The sequence below is a fragment of the Centruroides vittatus genome, unplaced genomic scaffold (genome assembly GCF_030686945.1).
Source record: "Centruroides vittatus isolate TY-2023 unplaced genomic scaffold, ASM3068694v2 scaffold_149, whole genome shotgun sequence".
NCBI lineage: Eukaryota > Metazoa > Arthropoda > Arachnida > Scorpiones > Buthidae > Centruroides > Centruroides vittatus.
Genome location: NW_027122681.1, coordinates 3180949 through 3187350, shown reverse-complemented (window position 1 = coordinate 3187350; position 6402 = coordinate 3180949).

Below are 6402 nucleotides of genomic sequence, written 5' to 3'. Positions count from 1 at the left end.
TTTAAACGGATTATAGCAATTTACATGACTTTAGGAATGATAAGAAGCAATATATTTGCTGATAGTTCTTCGTGAATATTGTCTGGCTATACCTTAACTCGAGTCTCTCTTAAAATCCTTAACGTGATAATTTGATAGTTATATATTGACCTATATACAGTTTAAATCGGCATGACCTATATAATTTAGTTAACTGATAGTTTATCTATTGGGTAAAACACGAGATAACTATCGAGACCAACAACCTCTCCAACTCAGACCTTATTTTAGGGAATGTTACCTGTAGTTTTCTCTTCTTACAATATAATCTTACAGTGGCATCTTTACAGGTTACAGTAGGCTATCAGTAATTTTATTAATCTGTATGCTCGTCACAAATGGTAAACAATGATAGTGATTGTTATTGTTAAGTTTTTCGTACACTTAGCTATGGTAAAGTATAAGCTTTAACTGTAACCTTTAACCTTTTTTTTAACTCTTCAAATGTGGGAGAAAGATAATAATAGTGCAAAGATTCTAGTCATTGAGTATAACTTGCCTACTTGGACTTTCTAAATAGGACTTGTTATATCAAAGGAAGAGAACGTACCCCTTTTGATATACACAAGTACACATAAGTAGACAAGTTATACTCAACATATTCAATAAAATTAAGCCCCCTTTTCACGATTTGACGCTTTAATATAAGCTATACGAGTTATTCCAACAAAATTGACAGTTTTCAATCCTTCACCCCCCTATATTTAGAATTTTAGACATTTTTAATCCCTGTTTATGGAAATTACATACAAGTTAAGGTATCATTTAAAGCAACAAATATTCAAATTAATGTCATTTATTATTATAAGTTTCCTTGTACACTTAACTATCTTTTTAATTATAATTTGAACTAAAATTATGAACTTTAACCTTATTTTTTTAACTTTTCAGTGGGGTTCAAATGTAAGAGACGTCCTATCTTTGATTTAATGACAATATATCCACAATTAGTTTGTGGACAGTTTGTTTATTTCTGTCTTCTATCTCACAAGAAGTAGAAATATGGGGATCTTCTATGCCAAAAACTCACACCAATCGAATCAAAAACAAATAAACATTGAAATAATCACGAAGACAATCCTTAATATTTATTCATTTCTTTATTTTTATGGCTATAAATTCATAATTAAAGAAATATTAATTAAAATTTGAGTACCATTTCTATTAACAGCTCGTATTTTGTTAGAATAAAAGCATTTTCTTTTGTTAAAGTTGCTGTTAAGAAATCGTTAATTCCTATTAATTAAAAAGTTTACCATAAAAAAGCAAAATTTAAATCCAAGTTGATCATCATCCGACAGCTGTCATTCTATTTTAAAGTACTTGGAAACATTATTAAGAGAGGATTATTCATGTTTTAAAGTTAACAATGTCTTGAATGAAAATCAATAATCTTTACAACAGAAGCTAAAGCCTTTAACCTGTCAGGACGTCCTCTTCGTTCATAAATTAGATTTTTAATCTTTTACCTTATATATTAAGGAGCAAAATTTATTTTTGATTATAAAAGTCAACTGTAAATTCCGTTTTTCAATCCTCTTTCAAAGTAAAAAAAAAAAAAAAAAACATTGCTTTATACTTGCATAAAGCATAACTTGTGCAATTAAAACTTTTGAAGTATTTTTATTAATAATTATTTATTGTAGGTTCAAATAAAAATTTTACAGATTGGCTTTTATATATTTTTGTTATGTAACTCTTTTTAAAATCTGTCTTTCCATATGTAAAATTTTTCCTATAGACTTACACAGGCTGCTTGTAGACTATATTTTTTCCTACAGACTTACACAGGCTGCTTATAGAATAGATTTTCCTATAGACTTACACAGGCTGCTTGTAGAATAGATTTTCCTACAGACTTACACAGGCTGCTTGTAGACTATATTTTTCCTACAGACTTACACAGGCTGCTTGTAGACTATATTTTTTCCTATAGACTTACACAGGCTGCTTATAGAATAGATTTTCCTATAGACTTACACAGGCTGCTTGTAGAATAGATTTTCCTATAGACTTACACAGGCTGCTTGTAGACTATATTTTTCCTACAGACTTACACAGGCTGCTTGTAGACTATATTTTTTCCTACAGACTTACACAGGCTGCTTATAGAATAGATTTTCCTATAGACTTACACAGGCTGCTTGTAGAATAGATTTTCCTATAGACTTACACAGGCTGCTTGTAGACTATATTTTTTCCTACAGACTTACACAGGCTGCTTATAGAATAGATTTTCCTATAGACTTACACAGGCTGCTTGTAGAATAGATTTTCCTATAGACTTACACAGGCTGCTTGTAGACTATATTTTTCCTACAGACTTACACAGGCTGCTTGTAGACTATATTTTTTCCTACAGACTTACACAGGCTGCTTATAGAATAGATTTTCCTATAGACTTACACAGGCTGCTTGTAGAATAGATTTTCCTATAGACTTACACAGGCTGCTTGTAGAATAGATTTTCCTACAGACTTACACAGGCTGCTTGTAGACTATATTTTTCCTACAGACTTACACAGGCTGCTTGTAGACTATATTTTTTCCTACAGACTTACACAGGCTGCTTATAGAATAGATTTTCCTATAGACTTACACAGGCTGCTTGTAGAATAGATTTTCCTATAGACTTACACAGGCTGCTTGTAGACTATATTTTTCCTACAGACTTACACAGGCTGCTTGTAGACTATATTTTTTCCTACAGACTTACACAGGCTGCTTATAGAATAGATTTTCCTATAGACTTACACAGGCTGCTTGTAGAATAGATTTTCCTATAGACTTACACAGGCTGCTTGTAGACTATATTTTTCCTACAGACTTACACAGGCTGCTTGTAGACTATATTTTTTCCTACAGACTTACACAGGCTGCTTATAGAATAGATTTTCCTATAGACTTACACAGGCTGCTTGTAGAATAGATTTTCCTATAGACTTACACAGGCTGCTTGTAGACTATATTTTTCCTACAGACTTACACAGGCTGCTTGTAGACTATATTTTTTCCTACAGACTTACACAGGCTGCTTATAGAATAGATTTTCCTATAGACTTACACAGGCTGCTTGTAGAATAGATTTTCCTATAGACTTACACAGGCTGCTTGTAGACTATATTTTTCCTACAGACTTACACAGGCTGCTTGTAGACTATATTTTTTCCTACAGACTTACACAGGCTGCTTATAGAATAGATTTTCCTATAGACTTACACAGGCTGCTTGTAGAATAGATTTTCCTATAGACTTACACAGGCTGCTTGTAGACTATATTTTTTCCTACAGACTTACACAGGCTGCTTATAGAATAGATTTTCCTATAGACTTACACAGGCTGCTTGTAGAATAGATTTTCCTATAGACTTACACAGGCTGCTTGTAGACTATATTTTTTCCTACAGACTTACACAGGCTGCTTATAGAATAGATTTTCCTATAGACTTACACAGGCTGCTTGTAGAATAGATTTTCCTACAGACTTACACAGGCTGCTTGTAGACTATATTTTTCCTACAGACTTACACAGGCTGCTTGTAGACTATATTTTTTCCTACAGACTTACACAGGCTGCTTATAGAATAGATTTTCCTATAGACTTACACAGGCTGCTTGTAGAATAGATTTTCCTATAGACTTACACAGGCTGCTTGTAGACTATATTTTTCCTACAGACTTACACAGGCTGCTTGTAGACTATATTTTTCCTACAGACTTACACAGGCTGCTTGTAGACTATATTTTTTCCTACAGACTTACACAGGCTGCTTATAGAATAGATTTTCCTATAGACTTACACAGGCTGCTTGTAGAATAGATTTTCCTATAGACTTACACAGGCTGCTTGTAGACTATATTTTTCCTACAGACTTACACAGGCTGCTTGTAGAATAGATTTTCCTATAGACTTACACAGGCTGTTTATAGATTAGATTTTTTTCCTATAGACTTACTATAGTATTTTTTTTTTTTTTTTTGGTGGATATTTTCCTACAGACTCATTACATAAGATTTATTTAATTTTTTGTATAAGATACTGTATTGCAATATTATACTGTAATACTGTATATTATATTAGGCTATATATTATAATTAAAATATCATTTAAGTGTAGAATTACATAAATATAAACTACAAAAAGCCAGATATCAATTACATAAAATAACCTTTTTAAAGTATCTTCTCCCAAAAAATATTATGAATAAAATTTTAGGAAAAATGTCATTTGGATTTTAACTTAAATGTGCATTGAGATAATGTATCAATAAACATAAAATAGTAGAAATTATGACTCAGAAACATTTCATTTCGATATTTATCACGTTCGCATTTGATCTTTTGTTTTCCATATTAGAAAAATGGCGGCCATTTAAAATAATGATCATTTTCGTTACGACTAATTGCGTGTAAGAGAGATAAAAACTGTACGAACAATTACAGCGTGATGGATGGAACTGAAAAATCAAAAAATGAAATAGATCCCCTCTTTTACTAGTAGGATAAATTTCTACTATAACTGTATGATATTCAGTATTTTCGTTGGTCATCTTTGCGTGATAGTACGTAAATAAACTGACTTTTCGGGAACATAATTTCAATTTATAACACAGCTTACGGGAGATGTAGACTCGCTTTACGACGGATCATTTAACGATTGCTCTCCGAGGACTAAACAAGTCGTAAAAGCAAGACTGGACTTACAAATAAGCTACATCTCAGGGACTCGTGCCACGAAAGGCCTCTCTTCCTCCTCAAAAAATGATAAGTATTATCGAGTATACTTTTCCGGCTCTGTTATACATATGTAACAAAGGGAAAGAAAGTATGGCGATCGGTCAGAAAATGATCCTCCAAGATTATTTGTTCACCCTCTTTGAAGCTTAATAACTCCTGTGCTTTTTGTTGAAAATTTCTGAAATTTTGTAGAGAGATTTGTCTATTAGGGGGATTAATTCTGTTAAATTTTGGTGGTTAAAGGCCAACGGGTTGAGAAAATAAAGGAAATCGTGTCATATCTCGAGTAGGATCGGACTTAATAACGATTCGCAATTTTTTTATAAAATCCATCTCTACCCTCATTAAGCTTTTTGACATTTTATAATAATTAAAAACATCGTAACGGATGGCGCCACACGCGGTTTTAATGGTTGCCTGGAAAGTTACGCAACTCGTTGCTGGATTTTTTTCTCCCGATAGAGAATGTAGGCTTCTTAGGGTCGCACGTTTGAATCCAGCTCTGTGTACAGGTGATTCTATACTGTAATTATGTATTGTATTACATAGTTAAAACTATGTTTAAAAGAACTCGATTTCGATTTATAATTTAGAAATAAGTAGGCTCGTTTTACGACGGCTCGCTTAATCACGATTTTCCAGGAACCAGTAATCGTGATCGAATTAATTAAATCGTAACTTTTTAATAAAGATGTTTATCAATATATAATATAGCCTATTAAACGTAACCCGGTGTTGTTTATATGTTAATAATAAGCTTATAGGAAGAAATTTTCTTTTTGAATTATTCAACAGTTTAACATATTACAATACAATTGATACATACAGTATTTAGAATAGCTATTCAAGTAGATTTTGAATTATAAAGGAAATTTTAATGTTTCAGATGCTTTCAGTCGAATTATGGATCGAATTTCCTGTTGATTCGACGGCCGATTGACCTAAGTCGTTAAGGCGTCGAGGAGAACTCGGGTTCGAATTCTGGTCAGAGAACTCGAGGATTTTTCGGGGTATGGTTTGTCTCGAATATGTTGGACCCCGTCCCTGATTAGCCAGTCGTATTCATTGTTGAACTGGTCAAATCCATGGGGCCCACCAGTGGCCAAGCGGTTCCGTTCTCTGAACACTGGGAGTTCAGTCGTGGGTTCGCGCCTTGCCAGGACGTTTTCCGGGTTTTATTCACGCCTCTAACACTTAAATAGGATCAGTTTTAAATCGAAAATTTTCCCAATTGACAGATCTTCCATGTTTTGTATTGTCTTATCCCAATGAATGGAAGGAAACAGCTTACTGATGAATCAAAATGGATAAACCAGATATTTCGATACGAATTAGAATGAAAAAAAATAAAAATTTTGATTCAAAATGAAGAAATTAGCATAATTTTTTTATATAAGTTTTTAAAATTTTAATATTTATTAATTTAACTTTTAAAAAATTGCTTATTAAAACGATTAAAAAATAAATAAATTTGCTTGTTTTCTACTCTAAAAAATATCATTATTCTCAATATTTTTGTCTTCTCACATTATTCAATTGCATTTATTAGAAAATGTTATTTATTAAAATAGCGAAAGAATAATTTTAGGAAAAAAGTAGTTTAATATTTCCTGAATAATTTCGAAT